Raw genomic sequence first — 25,854 nt, forward strand, 5'->3', positions numbered from 1 at the left:
GTCTCAGTGTCTCTGGTGAATTTCTGCAGTACATCTTGTAGAAAGTGCACAGTGCTGCTACTGATCATCGGTGCTAAAGTGTTTGTTGATGTGATGCCAATCAATTGGGCTGCTTTGTCCTAGATGGTGTCAAGCTTCTTGAGTATTGCTGGAGACCCATCCAGACAGATGGGGAGTATTCCATCACATTCCTGACTTGTGCTTTGCAGATGGTAGATAGTACTGAGTACTCACCACAGTATTCCTAACCTCAGACCTGCTCTTGTAGCTATTTTGTTTATGTGGCGGGTCCAGTTTATTTTCTGGTCAATGATAACCCAGGATGTTCATTGTGAGGGAGTGCAAAGATGATGACCATTGAGTGTCAAAGGACAGTAGCCAGATTGTCTCTTACTGGAGGTGGTCATTGTCTGGCATTTGTAGAGCATGAATGTTACTTGCCACTTGTCAACCTAAGCCTGGATAATGTCCAGGGTCAACCACATTGTTTGGGTCTTGGAATCATGTGCAGGTCACCCTGGGTAAGGACAACAAATTTCCTTCCCTAAAGGACATTAGTGAACTAGATGTTTTTTTACAACAATGGTTATAACATTCAACAGCATTTGCCAATCCAGATTTTATCGAATTCAAATTTGAACTCACGCCCTCAGAGCAGTAGACTACAGATTAGATTACTAGCCAACTGATGTTACCACAATGCCATTGCCCCCTCCTTACATAAAGAGTGAAATGATGAATCCTCAATGCAAATCTCTGGGGATATCACCAGATACATCCTATCAATTTGTGTATGTATTCAATATCCTTCACTCAGTCCCCTCCCTCATTACCATTGTTTGCCTTGATGCTGAAGATAGTTTACTGAATCTTTTTTTGCCACGTTCAATACCTCGATTGCCTGAAATGGATGACACATTGTGATTACTCACCAAAGAAGCTATAAATGGTCCAGGCTAATTATTCTCATTATTCCCTGTCCATCCAGTTCAAACAAAACCTTACATCATCCTCATCACTTATACCGGCAATCTATATACTAATCTGTCAGCGAGGGAAAGGGATGAAAAATCAACCAACCATCAAGAAATCACTATTCAATCTGGCAGGGATTCATTTGAGGATTAGTGTCAAGAAATGTATTGAACAAAGTCTTTACCAGCTGTGAATGTATTTCCCATTATTTGGAATCTATACATCATTCGGTAAAACAGAATTCACCAGAATGCATCTCATTTAGGGATTGGGATAGTGAATGGGGAAACAGAAGTGTACAAGTTCCATGCATAGAAAGCATTGCCTGGAAACGTGATGGTCAAATTGAAGCATTCAAGGGGGGCATTGGATGGTTATTTGGGAAAACACCAGGAGATTGGCACCAGGTGCTGATGCTCGTTTGAAGGGCCAGTACAGGCACAAAGGGCTAAATGGCCTCCCTTTATGCTGTAACAATTCTAAGATTTACAATCCATTCCTTGCAGATAGTACCAGTTGTGTTGGAGACCTGCTGGACAAGGAGGACTTAACAACCGTGAAAGACAATATTCGGTTGTGTGAGCCAGCATTTATCGCCTGTCCCTGATTGCTCCCTGGGAAGGTGGGGGTGAGCTGATTCCTTGAACCACTGCAGTCCACCTGCTGTAAGTTGACCCAAAATGCTGCTGAGGAGGTAATTCCAGACACCCACAAACCTCTTTATAAATGACACACATTGCACAATCTGCAAAGGAGTGGTATTGGTGTCAGGGTGGTTTAAGGGTGGCCATGTAACCATTGTTGCAGAAACCTATCTGGTTCACTGAACCCATCTAGTAAACTAGACTAAACACAAAACCGTCATTCAGAGGTAATGCCATTGGATTAGAAATTCAGAACCCCAGGATAATGGGGTGGGGACATGATTTCAAACCTCACCCCTGTAGAAATAGAAACTGGGATTAAAAGTTGTATTCTTTGAAGTGTTGGAGGATGAGGGGTGACAGTACAGAGGTTAATGAAATCATGAGAGGCATGGATAGGTTAAATGGACAAAGTCTTTTTCCCACAAAGTCCAAAATGAGAGGGCATAGGTTTAAGGTGAGAGGGAAAAGAATTAAATGGAACCTAAAGGGCAACTATTTCATGCAGAGGGCTGTGCGTGTCTAGAATAAGATGCCAAAGGATGTGGTGGAGGCTGGTATAATTACAACATTGAAAAGGCATCTGGATGGGTACATGAATAGGAAGGGTTCAGAGGGATATGGTCAATTGGGATTAGATTAATTTAGGATATTTGGTCAGCTGAATGATTTGGACCGAAGGGTCTGTTTCGGTTCTGTACAGCTCTATGACTTTGTAACGGTGATCATGTACCCATTGTTGATTGATATTAAAAACCTATCTGGTTCACTAACGTACTTGAAGGAATGAAATCTGACATCCTTAACTGGGATAGGCCAACATCAGACTCCAGATCTGTGGCAATGTGGTTGACTCTTAATTGTTCTCCAAATTTTAACCTAGCAAGCCATTCAGTCCAAGGGCACCAAGGAAACATGATCAATGTTGGCCCTGTTAGTGACATTCACATCCCTTGAAAAAAATACAAGTAGGGATTTGATTGGACAACATTAAGTTTTAGACTCATTTGAACATATGGAGCTTTGCATGTTTCATTGAAAGCCAAAATAGATTAGATCCTTCCAAATAATTTGAGTGAGTTTTTGTGTCAGTTGATGGTAAAGAGTGGTGCCCCCCAATTAAAATAACTTGATATGGGAACTCCAAGTAAACTTTTAATAGAAAGCTCATCAAAGGGCATCAGACTTGAAGATGTGACAAAGAGTGAAGATGATACCAATTAGCTACCCCAGGATGTAGCAGAATGGGTCAACAAGGTCCAGCTGGAACTGAATAGAGAGAAGGGTGGGGTGGTGCACTTCGGCAGAAAGGATAAGGAGTCCCAGTATGTGAAACAGTCCTGAAGATAGCACAGTCTCGGAAGGACCTAGGGATCAATATGCTTGGACCTTTGAAAGTGGCAGGACATACTAAGAGCACAGTCAGAAAAGTGTATTTGTACCTAGACTCAAGGCACTAAGCAAGGGATTTGTGCTGAATCTATAAAATTCAATGCTTACACCACAACACAGCTGTTTCCCAATTCCAGGAAGGACCCTGTGAGGATGTAGAGGGGATTTACCACAATGGGTGTTGGGAAGCGGGAGTTTAGCTACAAATGGAGGGTGTGCGTGCTGGACTCATACTTAGTTGGAGCAAATAAAGATGAAGGGAGCCACAATGAGGTACGTGGTTATGAAAGATTTAGATAAGACAAAGTAAAGAAGGCCCCTTTGGTTCATGTTATAAAGACCAAAGAATATAGATTTCAAGGTTGTGAGCAAGAAATGAGGAAAAACATCGTAACATTGTGATGGTGACAATGACTGGAATAGTTTGGATGTGAAAACAATCAATAGTTTTGAACAAAACTGGGAAGGAAAACCATCATATAGGGTGACAGGGATGTAGAAGGAGGTGATGGCATTACTGCTGGACTGTCCCCAGAAACCCAGGGAATGTTCTAGGTGACCAGGTTCAAATCCTGCCATGGTAGATGGTGGAATTTGAATTTAGTAAAAATCTGGAATTGAGAGTCTAATGATGACCAAGAAGCCATTGGCGATTGTCAGAAAATTCCATCTGGTCCACTAGCGTCCTTTCGGGAAGGAAACTGCGTTCCTTGTCTGGCTGACAAGCAAGTCTAGAATTACAGCAATATGGTTGACTCTTAACTGCCCTATGGGATTGGCAATAAATACTGGTCTCGCCAACGATGCCCTCATCCCATGAATGAATAAGAAAAAATGGAACAGACTGGATTGATTTGTAGAGAGATGGTGTAAACTCAATGGGCCCAATGGCCTCCTTTTATGCTGTAATAACTCTGTGATTTACTTGCTGGAACTGGAGCTCAGTTTTCTTGAGTCGCCTATCTCAAGGTTGTGATGTCAGAAGCTCAGGTCGTATACTCAAGATAAATGATCTTATAATCTTCCAAAAAAGGTTATAACAGACAATGTTCTTGAGTCTGTCAAGCACCCTTGGACACGGAAATCCCTGTCAGAATCATCCTCAGGCATTGGAAGTGACATAATTGGACGATGAGGAATTTTAAAACGACAGCAGCTCCTTGCTGATGCAAGTTCAAAACATCAGTCAGCTTTGGCCCAAATGTTTAAAATAGTATAAATATACCCAGCCCTCCAGCAGGAAAACTTGGATGAAAAGAAAAGAGAGAAATTCTCTTGAAATAAAATGCACACATCCGTCAGGAACAAGTCACCCTGTGTCTGATTGATAACAGGAAGCACATTCAAAGTTGGGTGGCTCCCTTAAGATTTATGAGCAAGTGAACTCAAAAAGGGTTTATCCCCAATCCGACAGTCAAGGCAATAGAGAAATCACACTGAAAGCAGCTTTGTGCATCTACAGAAGATCAGCATGCAGTTTGTCACAGGAACGCAAAGGATACAATCGCAGTCGGACATGATTGAATCTCTAGAAGAGTTAGCAGAATAACTATCTCATCAGACGTGTGAGAAAAATAAAGAGTGCTAAATTTTGACAAGATCACTCATTGCAACAACAACAATTTGGATTTATATGGAATCTTTAGCAGAAGAAAATGCCTCAATGCTGAAGGGAGATTTGAAAGACGCGTTCAAAATCATGAAGGGTTTGAGCAGAGCAGATCGGGAGAAGCTGTTCCTACATGGATAGCATGGTGGCTCAGTGCTCAGCACTGCTGCTTCACAGTGCCAGGGACCTGGGTTTGATCCCTGGGTGACTGGGTTCGATCCTTGGGTGACTATCTGTGTGGAGTTTACGTATTCGCCCTGTGTCTGTGTGGGTTTGTTTCAGGTGCTCTGGTTTCCTCCCAAGTCCAAAGATGTACAGGTTAAGTGGATTGGCCATGGGAAATTGCCCATAGTGTCCAGGGATCTGTAGACCAGGTGGTTTGGCCGTGGGAAATGCAGCGTTAGGGTAGTGGGGGTGGGATGCTTTTTGCAGGGTCAGGATGAGTTGCTGTTTAGGGGTTCTATGCTTCTCAAAAGAATCAAAAATGAGATTTGTGCAGATTTAAAGGAAATTGACAAAACAAGGGAAAGTGACTTGAGAAGTAACCTCTCCCATGGAGCTCGTGATTAGGGTCTGGAGTGTGGTGGGCTCTCAGGTTCAGTAGAAACATTCAAAGGGGAACTGGATGATTATTTGGAAAGGAAGAGTATCCAGGTTTATGGGGAGAAGACATAAGAATAGCAGGAAGTGAAATGTTTATTTGGATCACAGATGAGCTGAATGGTCTGATTCAGTACTGTAACAATTCTGTTATTTGGTGAAGGATTTCATGGGTGTGTTGAAAGATAAAATTCCAATTGCTTAAGGTGATATTTAAACAAATGACCGAAAGATTGATCCACAAAATCATAAGAGTAGGAGCAACAGTAGACCATTCTGCCCATTGAGTCTGCTCCGCCATCCAATGAGATCATGTCTGATCCCCAGTGTTAGGGACATTTAAGCGACTCTTGGGTAAGCACATGGATGATCGTAAAATGAAGGATATGTAGGTTGGTTTGATCATAGAGTCGAGAAAAAGGTTGGTGCAACATTGAGGGTCGAAGGGCCTGTACTGAACTGTGTTGTTCTAAGTTCTATGCTGCCAGACCTGCTGTGCTTTTCCAGCAACTTCTATTTTTGTCCCTTTTAATTTTTTTTTGCAGGATATGCTCTTCGCTGGTGGGCCAGCATTCATTTCTGAGCCCTACTTGCTCTTAGAAAGTCATAGTAAGGTGCCTTCTTGATCCACTGCCATGTTGACCTTAAGTGTGCAGGTACAATCACAAAGCTGTTCGGAAGCGAGTTCCAGGATTTTAATGCAGCGGAGTGAAGGTTTGGTGATATCATTCCAAATCAGAAAGATTTACGTCTTGAGAAAAACTCATGAGTAATGGAGACCCCATGCATCCGCTGCCCTTGTCTTTCTCAGTGAGAGAGATTACACACTTGTCAAAGCAGGCTGGGTGAGTTGCTGCAGTGCAACTTGGAGACAATCCACCCTACAGCGACGATGGTGGGGGAAACTGCATGTTGAAGATGGTGGATGATCAACTGGAGCTAGTTGGTGGGTTTCTCAACCAACAGTGAAGTGACAAATAAATACTTGTCTATTTTACTTGAGCCATTTTCATGCAACATTCCATCCCCTCATTCTGATGACCAATTCCTACACAGCTCAGCTCACCCTTTGCGTTGGATCATTAAACAATCGGTCCTGGTCCACCCACATCAATGGGACAAACAAGAAAACCTCTACTTCCTTAGGAGGCTAAGGATATTCAGTAAGTCCACAAAGACTCTTACCAATTTTTACAGATGCACCATAGAAAGCATCCGATCCAGATGCATCAGTGTGATATGGCCACACCGCAAGAAACTACAGAGTCCTGGACACAGCCCAGTCCATCACACAAAGCAGCTTTCCATCCAATGATTCCATTTGTACTTCCCACTGCCTCAGCAAAGCAGCCACTATAATCAAAGACCCTTCCCATCTTGGTTATACTCTCCTTCTCCTCTTCCGTTGGGCAGAAGACATAAAAGTTTCAAATCGCCTCTCAGTAGATTCAAGAACAGCTTCTTCCCTACTGTTATCAGACTTTTGAACAGCCTTCGCAAACATTAATGTTGATCTCTCTCTGCACCTTCTGTATAGCTGGGACACCGTATTCTGAATTCTGTTCTGCTATCCTGATGCACTTCGTATGGTACGGTCTGCCTGTATAGCACACGAAAAAAACCAACACTGTTCACTATATCTCGATACATGTGACAACAATAAATCTTTTCAAATATTAATGATACTTGAATTTTTCAGTGTTCTCAGATTCCTTTTTCCCCAAGCTTTGAATTGTTTGTAAAAGTGTTGCTTTTGTGGAGATTTTTGTGTTGCTGATTCTGCAAAGGGCTAGGATCCAATCTCAGCTGTAAGGATTAGATTAGATTACTTACATGGTGGAAACAGGCCCTTTGGCCCAACAAGTCCACACCTCCCCTCCGAAGAGCAACCCACCCAGACCCATTCCCCTACATTTATCCCTTCACCTAACACTATGGGCAATTTAGCATGGCTAATTCACCTAACCTGCACATCTTTGGATTGTGGGAGGAAACCCGAGCAGATACGGGGAGAATGTGCAAACTCCATACAGTTGCCTGAGGCGGGAATTGAACCCAGGTCTCTGGCACTGTGAGACAGTAGTGCTAACCACTGAGCTAGCGTCGCAGGATCCACTGCAACATGCGTCTCCAATTTCAGTGTTGATGCCTCATGAATGACTATTAGGTGACACATTCACTCTCTCTGTGCTGTTTTTGATTCACTGCTAATTAACACAGTGAAGGAAGGAGGGCCACTTCAAACACATCTCTCCCAGCTTAATTTGCAAATGTTTCTGTACTGTCCTTTCTCTGAACATATGGCTGGATTAATCAAGCATTTATCTCTGAGATGGATAGGCAGTAGTATCATGCTGAATGAATAACTTTGTTAAGGAGCTTTGACTTTGTTTTTGGCTTCATAGTTTGGAGATTTACCTTCCTCTTGTTCGGTGTTGAACCTGTCATTAGGGATTTCTTTGTTGTTTCTTTAATTTTTATTTCCTGGGATACCTGATTAATACCTTTCTCAACATTCAATTCAAACCTTTCGGGAGCCTTCTGGAGACTAACACCTGATAAATCACTAAGCTGGAGTATGGCTGTCATCATAGGGTGTACAATAATGTGCTCAATGAATCAACTGGTTAAAGTAGGTCATCTGAATATTATATTTCCACATGACACAAAATGTCTCTTTTACGACTTTGTATTTTGCCATTCTGAAGGTGTGCATTAAGCTTTCTAGTTTTAAATTTACTAACTATTTGAATCATTTAAAAAAACTATCCATTTCATTCTTACAAAGTCATGCTCTTCTTATGGTTAATTAATATGCATGCCATCGTTGTATATGTGTGGTCTGACAACATTATGAGCTATGTGCAGTAAATATTTGGTTTCATCACGTAATGACATTATGTATCTTTTTTTTCTCTGTGTATTCCAACTTTCTTCAACCTTGGCTGCGATGTATTTATTATCTCGCTACATTCTTCAACTTTTCACGGCACTCACTGAAGATTCTCTTTAGGTTTTATTGTTCTGGCAGTGGGGAATCCTCTCAACAATGTCTTTCTGTTCCCTCTCAGAGCAGTTTCTGACACTGAATCAAAAAGCAATCCAGAAATAGATAGTTCAGCAACTCTATCAATGAAGCATGACAGGACAAGAAAATAGAAAAGGCGAGAGGCACGTTTAAAAGCTTTTGTCCTTGGCATTATTCAAGATTTGAAGAAAAGACTTACATTTACATATTACCTTCTATGACCTCGAGAGATCCTGAAGTGGTTTACAAGTAAAGTACTTTTTAAGTCCAGTGGCTTGTATGATGCTGACTGGCACAGTGGTTAGGACTGCTGCCTCACAGCATCAGGAACCTGGGTTCAATTCCAGCCTTGAGCAGCTGTCACCTTTGGATGCTCTGGTTTCCTTCCACTGTCCAGGGATTGGTCTGGCTAGGTAGACTGGCTGTGGGAAATGCAGGATTAATAGGATAGGTCTGGGTGGAATGCTCTTCAGAGGGATGGTGTGGGCTGAATGGTCTCTTTCCACTCTGTATTGATTTGAAACAAGCAAATTGCCAAGCCACCCTTTCCTGTGCTATTTGTGGAATCTTAATTCAGCAGAATAATTCCAAAGGACTAAATTTGAATTGGTGTCGTCAGCTTAAAATCGGTGAAATTAAATCAGCCACCTGGCTTCTATATCTACCAAGTTTAATTTGCAATGAAGCTTTGCTGAAATATGTTAAGGGAATGTTAAAGAGTTATATTATTTATAATTATCTTACGTTGTGTCTTTTTTTTACAGAGTACATTTCTCAACTGAGACCTTCTGAAACCATGCATGAATAATTTTGATAGCTCGGTGAGTTATCCAATAATTAACGAAGTCACAGTTGTTGCATAACATTTGCAACACAGAGACGCACTAACATAATAATTAAAAAAAAAACTGCAGTTGCTGGAAATCTGAAATATGCTGGAGAAGCTCATCAGGTCTGGTAGGAGAAATAGGAACAGCAACAGGCCATTTGGCCCTTCAAGCCTGCTCCACCATTCAATAGTACCGTGGCTAATCCAAAATCCTTTCTTGCCCTTTCCCCATAACTCTTCAGCTGATCAAGAATCTATATTTCTCAGCATTAAAAATACACAAGGATTGTCCCCCCCATGGTTGTCTGTGACAATGAGTTGCAAAGACTTAAAGTAGTCTGAGAGAAGCAATTCTTCCTCATATTCATTGACAGTCATGCAGCATAGAAACAGGCCCTTCGGCCTACCATGTCTATGCTGACCAACAAACACCAAACTATACTGATCCCATTTACCTAGACTTGGTCCATAGCCTACTACACCCTTTAAGTGCTCATTCAGATGCTTCTTAAATGTTGCGAGAGTATCTTCCCCCACCAGATAAGGAATATTTATTGAAGGCCTCACCCATGTCCACTGGCTCCCAGTCACACAGATTGCCTCTTTGGTCTCTAATAATTTCCACTCTTTCCCTGATAATCCTCTTACACTTAATACTTCTAAAATACCTTGCAGATTTTCCTTAATCCTATCTGTCAAAGATATTTTGTGATCCCTCTTTGTTCTCATAATATCTTTTTAAGCAATCCCCCTACAGTGTCTGTACTTTTGAAGGGTTTCCTCAGTTTTAATACACTATATCTGACATATGCTTCTTTCTTTTTTTTGTCAAACTCACAATATCACTTGGCATCCATGTTTCCCTGGACTTCCGGCCTTTTCCTTTCACTCTTAGAGGAACACACTATCGCTGAATTCTCACTGTACTATTTTTTTAAATTCCCACTTTCCAAATATCAACTTACCTGCAAATAGCTGCTTCCAGTCAATGGTTGCCAGACCCTGCGTAATGGTATTGAAATGGCTTTCCACCAGTTCTGCAACATGCTTATCCATTTCCATAATGACTGAAACTTGCGAAGTTATGGTCACTATTCCCAAAACACTCATCCACTGAACATAACCGCTTGACTGGCTTCATTCCCTCGAATGGGATCTCGCATTGACCCATCTCCAGTCGGACTATCCACGTACTGGCACAGAAAGCTCTCCTGGATGCAGTTTAAAAACTCCACCTCATTTAATCCTTTTACACTAAGATGATCCCAGTCAATGTTAGCAAATTTGAAATCCCCTACAACTATACATTGCTTCTGTCACATCTTTTTGTGATTTGCTGACATATCTGCTTCCCTATCTTCCTCTGACTGTTGGGTGGTCTGTAATATAATCTTAGCAAGGTAATTGCAGCTTTTTAAATTTCTTATATCTATCCACAGGCTTACTTTGAAGACTCTTTTGGGACATTCTCCCTCATTATTACAGTAATGGTTTCCGTTATTAATAATGCAAGCCCTCTACCTCTCTTACACTGATTGTGACTTCTATACCCTGGAATGTTGAGCTGCCAGACCTATTCTTCCTTCAATCTTGTCTTGGTCATCGCAGTCTTAAATTGGCACCCCTTTATTTCTAAAACCATGCCCTCTGAACCTAGCCTCTCTCATGAGAAGGAACAGCCTCTCAGTATCTACCCTGTCAAACCCCTTTAGAAACTTTTATATGTCAACGACGTCACCTCTCATTCTTCGAAATTCCAATGAGTAGAGTCCCAAACTTCTCAGCCTTTGCTGATAAGGCAATCCATCCATAGCAGCAAGGAGGCTGCAGAGTGATTTAGATAAGTCGAGTAAGTGGGCAAACATTTGGCAGTGCTACTGGTGAAATGTGAAGTTTTACACTTTTGTTTGAAAAACTGAAAGGAAGAGTATTATCCAACTTGCAATGTACCAGGAAGTGTGGATGTACAAGGGGATCCGGGACCCTGTCCACCAATTAAGGAAAGAAGAGAGGCAGGTGAAACAACCAGTTAGGAAGAGAAATGAAATGTTAGTCCTCATTGAAAGAGATTCGAGTCCAGAGGTAAGGATATGTTACTGCAGTTAAATAGGGCATTCGTGAGACCAAACCTGGAGTATTGTGAGTGGTTTTGGTCTCTTACAATTTTACCATGTTCGGCATCATTCACAACTTGCCAGATACTGAAGTAGTCCATGCCCAAGTGTAACAAGACTCGGGCTGAAGTATGCTAAGTAACATTTATACTGTATGGTGCCAGACAGAGACCATCTCCAATAAGGAAATCAAACTATTGTACCTCAACAGTCTCCCCACCAATCTCTAAACCTTCCCCACTTTCTCCTTTGTCTTACAAGAGACTGCAGAGACTGATCAGGCAGTTCACCCACCTCCTACCCAAAATGTGTCTTTAAATGTAACGAAGAGGGTTGATGAGGACAGACTGGTGGACATGATCTATTTGGACTTTAGTAAGGCGTTTGACAAGGTTGCCCAAGGGAGACTGGTTAGCAAGGTGAGAATATAGGGAGAACTAGCCATTTGGATACAGAACTGGTTCAAAGATAAAAGACAGAGGTTGGTGGTGGAAGGTTGTTTTTCAGACTGGAGGCCTGTGACCAGTGGAGTGCCACAAGGATCAGTGCTGAGTCCTCTACTGTTCGTCATTTATATAAACGATTTGCATAATTGATTAGATTAGATTAGGTTCCCTACAGTGTGTAAACAGGCCCTTCGGCCCAACTAGTCCACACTGATCCTCCAAAGAGTAACCCACCCAGACCCGTTCCCCCTAACTAATACACCTAATTCTACGGGCAATTTAGCATGACCAATTCACCTGTCCTGCACTATGGGAGGGCATCTTTGGACTATGGGAGGAAACCAGAGCACCCGGATGAAACCCACGCTGACACAGAGAGAATGTGCAAACTCCACACAGACAGTCACCCAAGGCTGGAATCGAACTCGGGTCCCTGGTGTTGTGAGGCAGCAGTGCTAACCACTGAGCCACAGTGAACATAAGAGGTATAGTTAGTAAGTTTGCAGGTGACATTAAAATTGGAGGTGTAGTGGACAGCAAAGAAGGTTACATCAGATTACAAAGGGATTTTAATCAGATGGGCCAATGTGCTGAGAAGTGCAGATGGAGTTTAATTTAGATAAATGCGAGGTGTTGCATTTTGGGAAAGCAAATCTTAGCAGGACTTATACACTTAATGGTAAGGTCCTAGCGAGTGTTGCTGAACAGAAAGACCTTGGAGTGCAGGTTCATAGCTCCTCGAAAGTGGAGTCACAGGTAGATAGGATAGTGTTGAAGGCTTTTGGTATGCTTCCATTTATTGGTCAGAGTATTGAGTACAGGAGTTGGGAGGTCACATTGTGGCTGTTCAGGACATTGGAGGAGAAAGTGAGGACTGCAGATGCTGGAGATCAAAGCAGAAAATGTGTTGCTGGAAAAGCGGAGCAGGTCAGGCAACATCCAAGGAACAGGAGAATCGACGTTTCGGGCATTAGCCCTGAAAGAAGGGCTCATGCCCGAAATGTCGATTCTCCTGCTCCTTGGATGCTGCCTGACCTGTTCAGGACGTTGGTTAGGCCACTGTTAAATATTGTGTGCAATTCTGGCCTACCTTCAATTGGAAGAATGTTGTGAAACTTGAAAGGATTCAGAAAAGATTTACAAGGATGCTGCCAGGGTTAGAGGATTTGAGGGATAGGGAGAGGCTGAACAGGCTGGGGCTGTTTTCCCTGGAGTATCGGAAGTTAAGGGGTGACTTTATCGAGGTTTATAAAATCATGAGGGGCATGGATAGGATAAATAGACACAGTCTTTTCCCTCGGTGGGGGAGTCCAGAATTAGAGGGCATAGGTTTAGGGTGAGAGGGGAAAGATATAAAAGGGACCTATGGAGCAACTTTTTCACACAGAGGGTAGTACGTGTATGGAATGAGCTGCCAGAGGAAGTGGTGGAGGCTGGTACAATTGCAACATTTAAGAAGCATCTGAATGCGTTTATGAATAGATGTTTAGTGGGATATAGGCCAAGTGCTAGCAGGTGGGATTAGATTGGGTTGGGATATTTGGTCGGCATGGATGATTTGGACCCAAGGGTCTGCTTCCGTGCTGTACCTCTCTATGACTCTAGGACTGTAAATGGCTTCAGTTTATAAAGCTGGCAAAACTTGGTTAAGGAAAGAGGATGACCTTGCTAATTCAAACAGCCAGAGGGCTTCAGTTGGAGAAAGGTGTGGTGTTTCGATTTGGGTGTCCCACAACTCTCAAGCAGGTCTGGCACTTTCCCCTTCCATGTCAGCAACCTCCTGCCTCCTATCTTCCAAACACCATGTGTGCTCCATCCCCTCTGAGTCAGAACCCCGGCTCTTTCCCCTGAACAGCACGCTCCACCTCACCCCATGGTCACCCCACACCCCGACTCTGGACATTACCAAACCAGTCAAACTCACTGACCTAGTCCTGAACTCCAGGGTCTGGAATTTATAGACTCCCTGGCCACTGATTACCGTGACACCATCAGGTCTACAGATCCCCGGATTGATCAGACTGAGGGTGAGTTTGAAGGTTTTAGGGAAGTCTCCTTAGAGCAATGAATCTTGGAGGCGTTACCAGGAATCACCAGGAATGCTATCCCCCAGCAACCATTCAGGTGGTCAATCAAGAAACCCCACTAGCCCTTAAAAGCTGCCATCAGAATTAACTCTTCAGAATCAGTTAGAGCAGTAATTATGATATTAGCAAGCATTAAATACCACATTACACTGGGTATAGCCATTTCAAAAGGTGATTTTTTTTCGAATGAGATAATAACAAATGGAAGTTTTCAGCAGTTTTGTGATTTCTAATTGATTGTTCTCTGGCACAGTGGGATTGGGGTGAACCTCAATGGTGTATTGGAACATAAATTCATTGTCTGGATTTATGTCTCATTCTGCAAATGTGCAGACTCCAGACATTACTGTCAATGGAGTAGTGATGGTGAATGACTGCTTCAACCTTAGTGTGACAGTACTATGGCTTTAAGAGGTGAATTTAATCCTGTTTTTGTTATGAACAGAGGTTGAGACAGAGGTGGATTAGTGGTGCTGGAAGAGCACAGCAGTTCAGGCAGCATCCAAGTAGCTTTGAAATCATAGGTGTCAAGCAGCCTGCTTCAACCAATAAAGTAAACAGTTTATGAGGGACTTTTCTTTAAATTTGGGGAAAAAAAAGCAGCCTGAATGGATGGGGTCAGTGTCCCACAGAAGCAGGATTTTTAGTTTCAGTTTTCTGCAGTTGGTGGGGTCTTGAAGGTAGATGTGGAAGCTCTTATTCCTCTTTTTGTTACAGCTAAAAGCTAGGATTCCCTTCCGGCTGCCGGAATTGCATGTGAGACAACCTATATTACTGAATTTGCCTTTGCCAAGGGTGTGTTTATGGGATATTGCTGTTTTGGAACATTTACTGTTCAGGAGTTAAATAATCTATTATCCTGTTACGTTTTCTAATCGAGCTAAGTTATTCCAATATCTTCTTCCTCTTGTTGTATTTTAACTATAGCATACAAATTAAATGTGCTCTGCTCCAAGACTAGTTTGACCAATCGAATTGTATCCAGAATGCACCACCTGGCACTTGCCTTTAAAATAAGGAAAAGTTGGAGTTTAAGCTGTCTTCTTAATATACTTTGAGGTGGTTTGGTCTGGTCCATAATGCTCAGGACCATTACACTATCAGGCGAAAACTGTGGTAATGTTTACCATAAAGGACCAGGAAGAACACAGTATTCAGTGATGAAAGTAATGGGAGTGACCTGAACTCTCATGGTAATACTTTTCAACATAGCTGGGACGGGACGAAAGGGTGTCACAATCTGAGTTGTTCCCTAATAATATTGATCGAGATTGCAGCAATACATCAAGGCAGCAGCTTGTGCAGCCCATTGCTTTGAGTGCAGCTGTTAAAGCAAAGCTATTGACATTCTGCAAGTGCAAGGCTACTTAAACACAGTGAATCGATTCAACCCTATTTACTTGCGCTTACTCTGTTTAACTTCATGAAAAGTTTTTTTTTGCGGGCATCACATCTTGAGACTAAACCTTACCTTATTGTTCAAGAATGCTGTTACGTGTTTGCAACTATTTATGATCTAATCCATACAAAAGATAGTTTTGACAGAAAATTGAAACAGCTACCAATTTTGACTTGACAAGGTCGAGACTGAGTGTTTGCGATGGTCAGAGATTCAAAAACGCAGGGGTGTTGGAAATGCCCGTCTGAGAAGAGGAGAAATTTCTTCATTTGAAGGGTTCTGAAAATTTGGCGTTCTCTTCCTCAGAGGCTTACGATTACTCCATTCAAGGCTGGGACAGCAAGAAGTTTGTTTCCTCAGGGAAGAACAGATATGAGAAAGTGGCCCATGATCAGCCAAGATTGCATCAGGTCATATGATCTCCTTCCTTCCATTTTTGTGTTTCACTTGCAACTTCTGGAATTTGAGGGCTGTTTCATTTCTCGGTTCCTCAGTTGCCAGCTAACTGAGTGTCCACAAACCTTTCTTTCCCAACTGTCCTCCAGGTCATGGCTTGCTTTGAAAAGGTGTCAGGCAGTGATCTGCTGCCTCTCAATAAAGATGGGTGGAGCTCTAACAACACGCAAGAAGCTTGACACCATCCAGGACAAAGCAGCCCGCTTGATTGGCACCACATTCATAAGCATCCCCTCCCTCTACCACCGATGCTCAGTAGCAGCAGGGTGTACTATATACGAGATCCACTACAGACATCCACCAAAGGTCCTCAGACAGCTCCTTCCATACCCATGACCACTTCCAGGTAGAAGGACAAGGGCAGCAGATATATGGGGATGCCACCACCTGCAAGTTCCCCTCCAAGCCATTCACTGTCCTGACTTGGAAATATATCTCCATTCCTTCACTGTCGCTGGGTCAGAATCCTGGAATTCCTTCCCTAAGGGCATTGTGGGTCTTCCCACAACCCACGTACTGCAACGTTTCAAGAAAGCAGGTCACCCTCACCTTCTCAAGGGGCAACTAGGGACGGGCAATAAATGCTGGCCCAGATAACATTGCCAAAGTCCAATAGTGATTTTTTTAATAAAAGCTCAAAATCGCATGCCAGTGTGGATGGGGGTTGGGGGAGGAGTCAGTCCAGAAGAGCAGCATGTTGGTAAGACATGAGCTGTTTAACCAAATTATTAACACATTCATTTCCTGCAGGGAAGCTAGTCAGACGGAGATGCACGCAAGATAGGTCCAGGGAAAGGAGCAAGAACATTCGATTAGACTTGGGTAAGACTAGGATGCGTTAAGATAGAATAACAGTGCATTCATTCAACAATATAGAAGTCACTCACGCCCAAAGCTAATGTATCTGAATCCTTAGAAAAGTTTGCCTCACAAAAGGACAACTTACGCCATCAGTTAAACTGACAGGTGGAGGATCTGGCTTTTCAGAGCTGGATCTTTCCCTTGTCTGTTTTGAAAAACATTGAATTGCAAAGGCCATTGACTGAGATGAGGCAGTTAATTCTGACTGATTCGAAAGCAGAGCACTGCAGCTGGTTTTTTTTTTAATAGGCATTTTACTTTGCAGGGTTATTTCCTTCACTGTTTTGGCATTTGGCTTTTAAAGTCAGTCAGCTGCCCTGCTGGGAAAGGTGGGAAATGGAGGAGAAAATATATTCTGCACTCGTTCAGTACACAGGATCAACAGAACACACCGACGTTCCGCAAATTCAGCAGGCAATTCATGCAGGCAGTCAACATGGGTCCAAATAATGATTCTGTGTTTTTTTTTGAGCATATTCAAATTGCAGCCACACCATTTGCAGGAAAGATATTTTAACTGTCACAAAGCAAAAAAAAAACAAAAGCTATTTGCTACATTTCTGCCCAGGGAATCTGTCATCAAAGCAAGTTCCTACCTTTAAAATTGGATCCTTTCCAGCTGTTTCTCTGCCTAATGAAATATAGATCTTGTCATTATCCAAAATTCACAGCAGACACCTTAAAAAAGAAATGAGCTCCTCTTCCTTGCCCTTTCTGCTTTATTTTATTAAATAAACTGCTAAGAAATGGTTTGTGGAATCTGACATTTCAACACAGCAATCTCGAATCATCAGCAGTGAATTTACTACAACCATAACATGCACTGACATAGCTCCCTAAATGTGGTAAAAACATCCCTGAATTACTTTCAGGAGACGTTCCTGACAAAAATATGACTGAGAGAAGAAAGAAACCAGATCTCTGCCTATTAATGGATTCGGATACCAATAAATATTGTTTCTTTTCCTTGTCAGATGCAGGTCAATAACACTTGCTCAGACTAATAGAGAAAGCATTCAGTTATCATCTCCGTGAGGAAGATTTCTTGTTGCACTGCCCAGCATTGAGTACAAAATCAGAAGTTGCTGGAAAAGCTCAGCAGGTCTGGCAGCATCTGTGAAGAGACATCAGAGTTAACAATATTGGTCCGGTGACCCTTCCTCAGAACTGATGTTAGCTCAGAAAATGTCCAGCATTGAGTAGACTATTTGATTATAAAAGTCCAAAATGAAGATTATGGGCATGGTAACAGAATTGTTATGTTGCCTGCCTTGTAATCCAGAGGCATGGAATGATAGCGCAGAGTTCTGAGTTGAACTGCATCTGAGGGATTTAAATGGAGTTAATTAAATAAATCTGAACTATGGGTTTTATGAACATAAGAGCAGAGGTAGGAGTAGGCCATTCAGCCCCTCAAGCCTGCTCTACCATTCAATACGATCGTGGCTGATCTCACCTCAGCCTCAATTCCACTTGTCTTCCCACTCTCCACAACACTTCAACACATTACTCATTAAAAACCTGCTTGTCTCCTCCTTAAATTTAATCAATGTCCCAGCATTCACTGTACTCTCGAACAGTGATTTCCACAGATTCACATCCATTTGAGTGAAGTAATTCCTCCTCATCTCTGTTTTAAATCAGATGTCTCTTATCCTACTATATTGAGGATCCTACTAAGACTCCTCTTATTAGATTGCCAACATGAGAAAATATCATTCCTACGTTTACTGTGTCGATCCCCTTTACCATCTTACGTGCCTCAATTAGATCTCCTCTCATGCTTCTAAATTCCAACGAGTATAGTTTCTATAATATGAACTATGAAAATAATGGTTGAATAAAGAAACCCACTCACATCACAAGCAGAGGAGATCTCCCTTCCTTATCTGGTCTGGCCAACATGTACCCCCAGTCCCAGAGTGATGTGGTTAATTCTTAACTGACTCTTATCAGGCTCTAGTAAAGGGGAAAGATGCCATCACCGGCAAGGACTGCTCTTTCACTAGAGAGATGACCAGAGAGGATTTTAACTCAAGGGTCAAGTTAGGAAGGAGAGTACTTCACATTAACCTCAGCCACTGTGGGAATGGAACTCACACTGAGACCTCGTTTGCATCACTAACCTACCATCCAGCCAACTGGGCTAAGATACTGAGCTACAGCAGCAGTGCTACAAAACTCCACACACCCTTGTGTTGGGAACAAGTTTCTTGAAAAAAATACATTTGTGATTATAATCCACAGAAACCCCAGGGGTTCAAGAAGAGAGTTCACCATCACCTTCCTGAGGGCAGTTAGGGACAGATCCTTGCTAGCGTTAACCAAATTCCACAAAGGAATAGAAGTAAGATTGCTTTAGGAAATGAAAGCCTATTTCATAAGGATTGAATATCTCCATTGCTGGGTGTTTCTGCAATTTTTCTGTATGTAGATTGTTGCTCTGCTGAGGCAGCAGATCTTTCAGATGAAGCACCAGACATGGTCAATTGGCTGTGTAAAAAAATCCCAATCTTGCGATTTTGAAGAAACAAAGGCTGATCTCCCTGGGGTGCAGGCAAAAAAGGCATCCCTCAATCACTAAGAACAAATTATTCAATCACTGTCAGATAGTCTTTGCGGACTTTTATTGTGGCTGCCACATTTCCAACATTGCTACAGATTATTTTTCCTACAGTATATGTACAGAAATCAAAGGAACTATCTGTACACTCTTGTTAAACTTGAAATGGTTCAGAAAAGATTTATAAGATGTTGCCAGGGTTGGAGGGTTTGACCGATAGGGAGAGTCTGAATAGGCTGGGGCTATATTCCCTGGAGCATCGGAGGCTGAGGGGTGACCTTATAGAGGTTTATAAAATCATGAGGGGCATGGATAAGGTGACTAACCAAGGTAGGGGAATCCAAAAGTAGAGGACACAGGCTGAACGTGAGAGGGGAAAGATTTAAAGGGAACCCGAGGGGTAACATCTTCACACAGAGGGTGACGTATGTATGGAATGAGCTGCTAGAAGAAATGGTGGAGACTGGTATAATTGCAGCATTTAAAAGGCATTTAAAAGAAAGCGAATGCAATGTTGTCTCTTATCTCAAGAGGGTTGGAATATAAAAGCAGAGATGTACTACTAAGACTTTATAAAGCTCTGGTTAGGCCCCATTTGGAGTACTGTGTCCAGTTTTGGTCCCCACACCTCAGGAAGGACATACTGGCACTGGAACGTGTCCAGCAGAGATTCACACGGATGATCCCTGGAATGACAGGTCTAGCATATGAGGAACGGCTGAGGATACTGGGATTGTATTCGTTGGAGTTTAGAAGATTAAGGGGAGACTTAATAGAGATGTACAAAATAATACATGGCTTGGAAAGGGTGGATGCTAGGAAATTGTTTCCGTTAGACGAGGAGACTAGGACCCGTGGACACAGCCTTAGAATTAGAGGGGGTCATTTCAGAACAGAAATGCGGAGACATTTCTTCAGCCAGAGAGTGGTGGGCCTGTGGAATTCATTGCCACGGAGTGCAGTGGAAGCCGGGACGCTAAATGTCTTCAAGGCCGAGATTGATAGATTCTTGTTGTCTAGAGGAATTAAGGGCTACGGGGAGAACGCTGGTAAGTGGAGCTGAAATGCGCATCAGCCATGATTGAATGGCGGAGTGGACTCGATGGGCCGAATGGCCTTACTTCCACTCCTATGTCTTATGGTCTTATGGTCTTATGGATATGTATATGAATAGGAAGAGTTCAGAGGGATATGAGCCAAATGCTGACAACTTCAACTAAGTTAATTTAGGATATCTGGTTGGCGTGGACATGTTGGACTGAAGAGTGTGTTTCCATGCTGTATGACACTATGACTCTTGAAGCCTTATCGTTGAGGTGAAGGTACGTTTGGTTTGAATGTCCCCAAATGAGTCCAGGTTAGGGCCTATCTGCCAGGTGGTGGTAAAGACAGTCAACACCATTGGCATAGACAGTTTCAAAGGTGGAACAATAACCCAAGGAATGAGTGAGGTCAATCATTTGTAGAAAAGCAAATCAGCTTCCCCTTTACTCAAGATCAGATGGTGGTCAGATCAAACCTTAAACCAGTGAAAACCAGTAGTAGAACATAATGACTTTTAGCACAGAATTAATTTTGTCTTAATCTCATTACCAGATGCTTTATCATACACCTTTTCATGTTTTTCCAATATTAATATGCAATCTGTTCCAGACAATGGTGTTGGTTGAAACAGGAATGTTACTAATGAACTGGTCCACAGTGGTACCAGGTTGACTGCCCCAAGTTACCAAGGCTCCTCTGATAGCACCTTCCAAACCCACCGCCATTACCGTCATGAAGGAAAAGGCAATGGATGCAAGTTCCACCTTAAACCACGCACCATCCTCAATTGGAGTTGTATCACCATCCTTTCACTGGGTCAAAATCCTAGAATTTTCTGCCTAACAGATTGGTGGACAACAGTGGTTAAAGGAAAGAAAAATCGAAAGAACTGCAGATAATGTAAATTAGAAACAAAAATAGAGATTGCTGGAAAAGCCCAGTAGGTCTGGCAGCAAGTGTGAAGAGTAACCAGAGTAAACGTTTTGGGGCTAGTGACCCTTCCTCAGAACTTAGTGGTGATTGGAAGCTCACCTCTATATTCACCAGAGCAACTTGGGATGGATGGTAAAGGCTTGCCCAGCCAGCAAAGCCACATTGCTTAAAAAAATTCTTAAAATTTGTCTGGGGTAAGTCCGGTTCTGTCCTGTTTCAGGCTGGGGATACTTCTCCCTAATATGGTGAAGGAGCTTTTGCCTGAAACATCGATTTTTCTGCTCCTCGGATGCTACCTGACCTGCTGTGCTTTTCCAGCACCTCCTTAATATGGAGCAAGGCATCAGCCCCCGCAGATTCGACAGAAATGTCTACCATTTAGAGGCACAGAGTCATAAAGTCCTACAGCATGGAGACAGGCCCTTTGGCCCAAACTGGTCCGTGCCGACCAAACTGTCCATCCACACTAACCCCATTTCCCTGCACTTGGCCCATATCCTTCTCAACCTATCCATGTATTTGTCCAAATGTCTTTTAAATGTTGTTAATGTACCCGCCTCAACCACTTTCGCTGGCAGCTCATTCCACATGCGTACCACCCTCTGTGTAAAAAAGTTGACCCTCAGGGTCCCTTTTATTCTTTCCCCCCTAACCTTAAACTGATGCCCTCTAGTCCTCAATTCCCCAACCCTGGGAAAAAGATGGAGAGAATCAACTCTATCCATGCCCCTCATGATCTTATACACCTTGATGGTGGAGGGTTGTTTGTCAGACTGGAGACCTGTGACCAGTGGGGTGCCACAAAGATCGCTGCTGGTCCTCTACTTATTGTCATTTACTTAAATGATTTGAATGCGAGCATAAGAGGCACATTTAATAAGTTTGCAGGTGACACCAAAATTGGAGATGTAGTGGACAGCAAAGAGGGTCAACTCAAATTACAACAGGATCTGGACCAGATGGGCCAATGGGCTGAGAAGTGGCAGATGGAGTTTAATTCAGATAAATGCGAGGTGCTGCATTTTGGGAAAGCAAATCTTAGCAGGACTTATACACTTAATGTTAGGGTCCTAGGGAGTGTTGCTGAACAGAGAGACCTTGGAGTGCAGGTTCATAGCTCCTTGAAAGTGGAGTCGCAGGTAGATAGGATAGTGAAGAAGGCATTTGGTATGCTTTCCTTTATTAGTCAGAGTATTGAGTACAGGAGTTGGGATGTCATGTTGCGGCTGTACAAGACATTGGTTAGGCCACTGTTGGAATATTGCGTGCAATTCTGATCTCCTTCCTATCGGAAAGATGCTGTAAAACTTGAAAGGGTTCAGAAAAGATTTACAAGGATGTTGCCAGGGTTGGAGGATCTGAGCTACAGGGAGAGGCTAAACAGGCTGTGGCTGTTTTCCCTGGAGCATCGAAGGCTGAGGGGTGACCTTATAGAGGTTTACAAAATTATGAGGGGCATGGATAGGGTAAATAGGCAAAGTCTTTTCCCTGGGGTCGGGAAGTCCAGAACTAGAGGGCATAGGTTTAGGGTGAGAGGGGAAAGATATAAAAGAGACCTAAGGAGCAACTTTTTCACGCAGAGGGTAGTTCGTGCATGGAATGAGCTGCCAGAGGAAGTGGTGGAGGCTGGTACAATTGCAACATTTAAGAAGCATTTGGATGGGTATATGAATAGGAAGAGTTTGGAGGGATATGGGCTGGGTGCTGGCAGGTGGGACTAGATTGGGTTGGGATATCTGGTTGGCATGGACGGGTTGGACTGAAGGGTCTGTTTCTGTGCTGTACATCTCTATGACTCTATGACTTTATAAGGTCCCCCCTTCATTCTCTTACTATCTAAAGAAAAAAGCCCTAGCTTGTCCAACCTCTCCCTATAACTCAGACTGTTGAATCCTGGCAACATCCTTGGAAATTTGTTCTGTACTATTTCCAGTTTAATAACATCCTTCCTACAGCAAGATGACCAAAACTGAACACAATTAGCAATTCCTAAGGCAGGTCATATTTGATTAGCTGGCGCCTATTTAAAAATGTCAATTGGATAGAATTGAGGGCACAATTTTAAAGTGATTGACAAAATTACTAAAGGCAACTGGCGCAAAATATCTGTAGGAAGAGAACAGACTTAGTCTTTCATGCCCAATAACTCAGATTCCAAAGAGTCAGATTGGACTCAAAATATTCACTTTGGTCCTGCTTTTTGTTGATTGGTTAGATAAATGGAGAAGGCCACTAAAAATAGTCACTCACACTTCTGGCATTTGTTCAGGTTTAGCATGGGTAGAATTGGAAGCTCAGGTGACCCAGGAAGAGGTTAAGAAGATGTCAGTTTCCAAGGTAGGCTAAGCAAATAGATTTCCAAGTGGTTTTCAAGAGAAAACATCCCTCCTCCTTATTCCCAGCCCCTCACTTTGATCACTCCCCTGCCTCATTCATTCCAAGTTTCAAACCTGTACCCCACAGCATCCACACAACAATGTGGGGAACTGCCCACCTATATCTTCTATACAAAAAAGGAAGGTCAGATCCAATCCAACCAATTACCGCCCTGTCAGTCTGCTCTCGGTCATCAGTAAAGTTATGGAAGGTGTCATCAACAGTGCTATTAAACAGCCCCTGCTCAACAATAACCTGTTTGGGTTCCACCAGGGCCACTCATTATGGCCTTGGTTCAAACATGGACAAAAGAGCTGAATTCTCAAGATGAGGTGAGAGTGACTGCCCTTGACACCAAGGATGCATTTGACTGAGTGTGACATCAAGGAAGCTGAGGAAATCTGGAATCAGGGGACAAAATCTTTACTGTTTGGAGTCATACCTGACACGTAGGATAATGACTTTAGTTGTTGGAGGTCAGTCATCTCAGCTCCAGGACATCTCTGCAGGAATTCCTCAGGCTGGTGTCCTAGGCCCAACCGTCTTTAGTTGCTTCATCGATGACCTACATTTTATTACAAGATGAGAAGTGGAGTTGTTCGCTGATGATTAATCAATATTCAGCACCATTTGTGACTCCTCAGATACTGAAGAATTCCATGCTGATGTGAAGAAAGACTGGACAATATCCAGGTTTGTGCTGACAAATGGCTCGTAGCCTCCACCCCACCCAAGTGCCAGTCAATGGCCGTATCCAACAAGAGACAATCTAAGCATCACTCATAACATTCAGTGGTGTGACCATCACTGAATTCCCCGCTACCAACATTCTTAGGGTTGCCATTGACCAGAAACTTAACTGGATTTACCAGATAAATAAAATGAGCAGGTCAGAGGCTAGGAATTCTGCAATGGATAATTCTTACCCCCTTGCTCTGCAAAGACGGTCCACCATCTACAAGGCACAAATCAGGAATAGAATGGAATGTTCCCTACTTGCCTGGATGGCTGCAGCTTCAACTCTATGCACAAAGCTGCCAGCCTGCCTAGAAGCTGCACTTTACACAAACAGGAATCATTTGAAATATTAAACAAAGGAAATGCAAAGTAAGGAGAAAACATAAGAGTGCTAAATGGGGAATGCATCAGCCTCATGTACTGTGATTTAATTGTTGAAATAGCCATTGAGCAGTATGGAACTTAAGTATTGTTGGAAAGATATATTTTGTTGAAGCATTTCATCTTGCATCAGGATATTTTGCAAGAATATCAATTCCAGGGGAAAACTAACATGCTTGCCCTGAACAATCAGAGCCATCCTGATTCAATATTTGTTTAATATTTAAACAAAGCCTAGCTGTTAACTGTCAATCTGGATTAGTGGGAGCATTTGCAATGTCAACATCTCCACTAATCATAGTCCACTTTCCCTCTAATTAGCATAGTCCTCTCATGCAATATACATTTTGGTTTGCCCCCTGAATTGATACTCCTGCATAATGACCTGATTTAATTATTCTATATTCTCCAGCAGTGTTGGAAGTATTTTTTTTCAATTCCTATATGGGATGTTAGTGGTGCATTTATAACCCATCCCAATGAAACTAAGGGTTTTGCTGGATTGTGTCAGAGGATAGTTAACAGACATTGCTGTGAGTTTAAGAGTCATATTAAGGCTAGACTAGGTGAGAAGTGGAGTTTTATTTCCTTAAAGAACATGGGAGGAACAGATGGGTTTTTGCAACAATTCAATCATTTCATTGTCATCATCACAGATGCCGCTGCCTTTTTTTCCTCAAACTCTAGATTTGTTTAGTTGCCTGAATTTAAATTCCTCAGCTACCATAATGGGATTTTAAATCCTACTTCAGGATCGGTCATAACATAACCATTACATCACTGCACCCTCTGCAGACTATGCTCCCTCTGCACTTTCTGGAAGTGTTTTACATTGTGGTTGAAACAGGGCAGATTTATAAAAACCAGTTGAATAGATATTGCCCTCATAGTGTCCAGCAACCTGATATCTTCTCCAGGAGCTGAATGAAAATGTGTCAAATTGCAGAGTGTTTTTTCTGTCGGTGTTTCCCATCTAACTTATAGCAGTTAAAACAAGATACTGATAGGGACATCAGAACAGGAGTAGGCCCCTCAAGCCTGGTAAAAACGAGGACTGCAGATGCTGGAAACCCAAGTCTGGATTTGAGTGGTGCTGGAAAAGCTCAGCAGGTCAGGCAGCATCCGAGGAGCAGGAAAATCGACATTTCGGGCAAAAGCCAGATGACCCATTGAACCAGATCCCCCCCTGCTCCTTGGATGCTGCCTGACCTGCTGTGCTTTTCCAGCACTATTCTAATCCAGCCCCTCAAGCCTTTTCCACCATTCAGTGTTATGGCAATTTCATTTAACTCATCATCCACAGGGCCAGGCAATGATTATGGGGCCACCAATCAGAATCCACCCGTGTACCTGACGGAATATAAGCGCAAGTAAAATAA

At 42.7% G+C, this 25,854-nt stretch overlaps 1 protein-coding gene across 5 annotated transcripts in view; it reads left to right on the forward strand.

Annotated features, from left to right (window-relative positions):
* Positions 1 to 25,854, forward strand: part of LOC140476887 (cadherin-7-like) — a 151,505-nt gene that overhangs the window by 14,467 nt on the left and 111,184 nt on the right. The window contains exons 2-5 of one of the 5 annotated variants that reach the window (XM_072569777.1): positions 1,482 to 1,669; positions 9,013 to 9,069; positions 15,430 to 15,533; positions 16,330 to 16,401. The exons of 1 other annotated variant lie outside the window; for it this stretch is intronic. The gene's annotated coding sequence lies outside the window, so the exon portion shown is untranslated. The remainder of the gene's footprint in view (positions 1 to 1,481; positions 1,670 to 9,012; positions 9,070 to 15,429; positions 15,534 to 16,329; positions 16,402 to 25,854) is intronic. 3 more of the 5 variants (XM_072569776.1, XM_072569778.1, XM_072569775.1) reach the window with 3 other exon arrangements.

This window comes from Chiloscyllium punctatum, chromosome 5, assembly GCF_047496795.1.
Source record: "Chiloscyllium punctatum isolate Juve2018m chromosome 5, sChiPun1.3, whole genome shotgun sequence".
Classification (NCBI taxonomy): domain Eukaryota; kingdom Metazoa; phylum Chordata; class Chondrichthyes; order Orectolobiformes; family Hemiscylliidae; genus Chiloscyllium; species Chiloscyllium punctatum.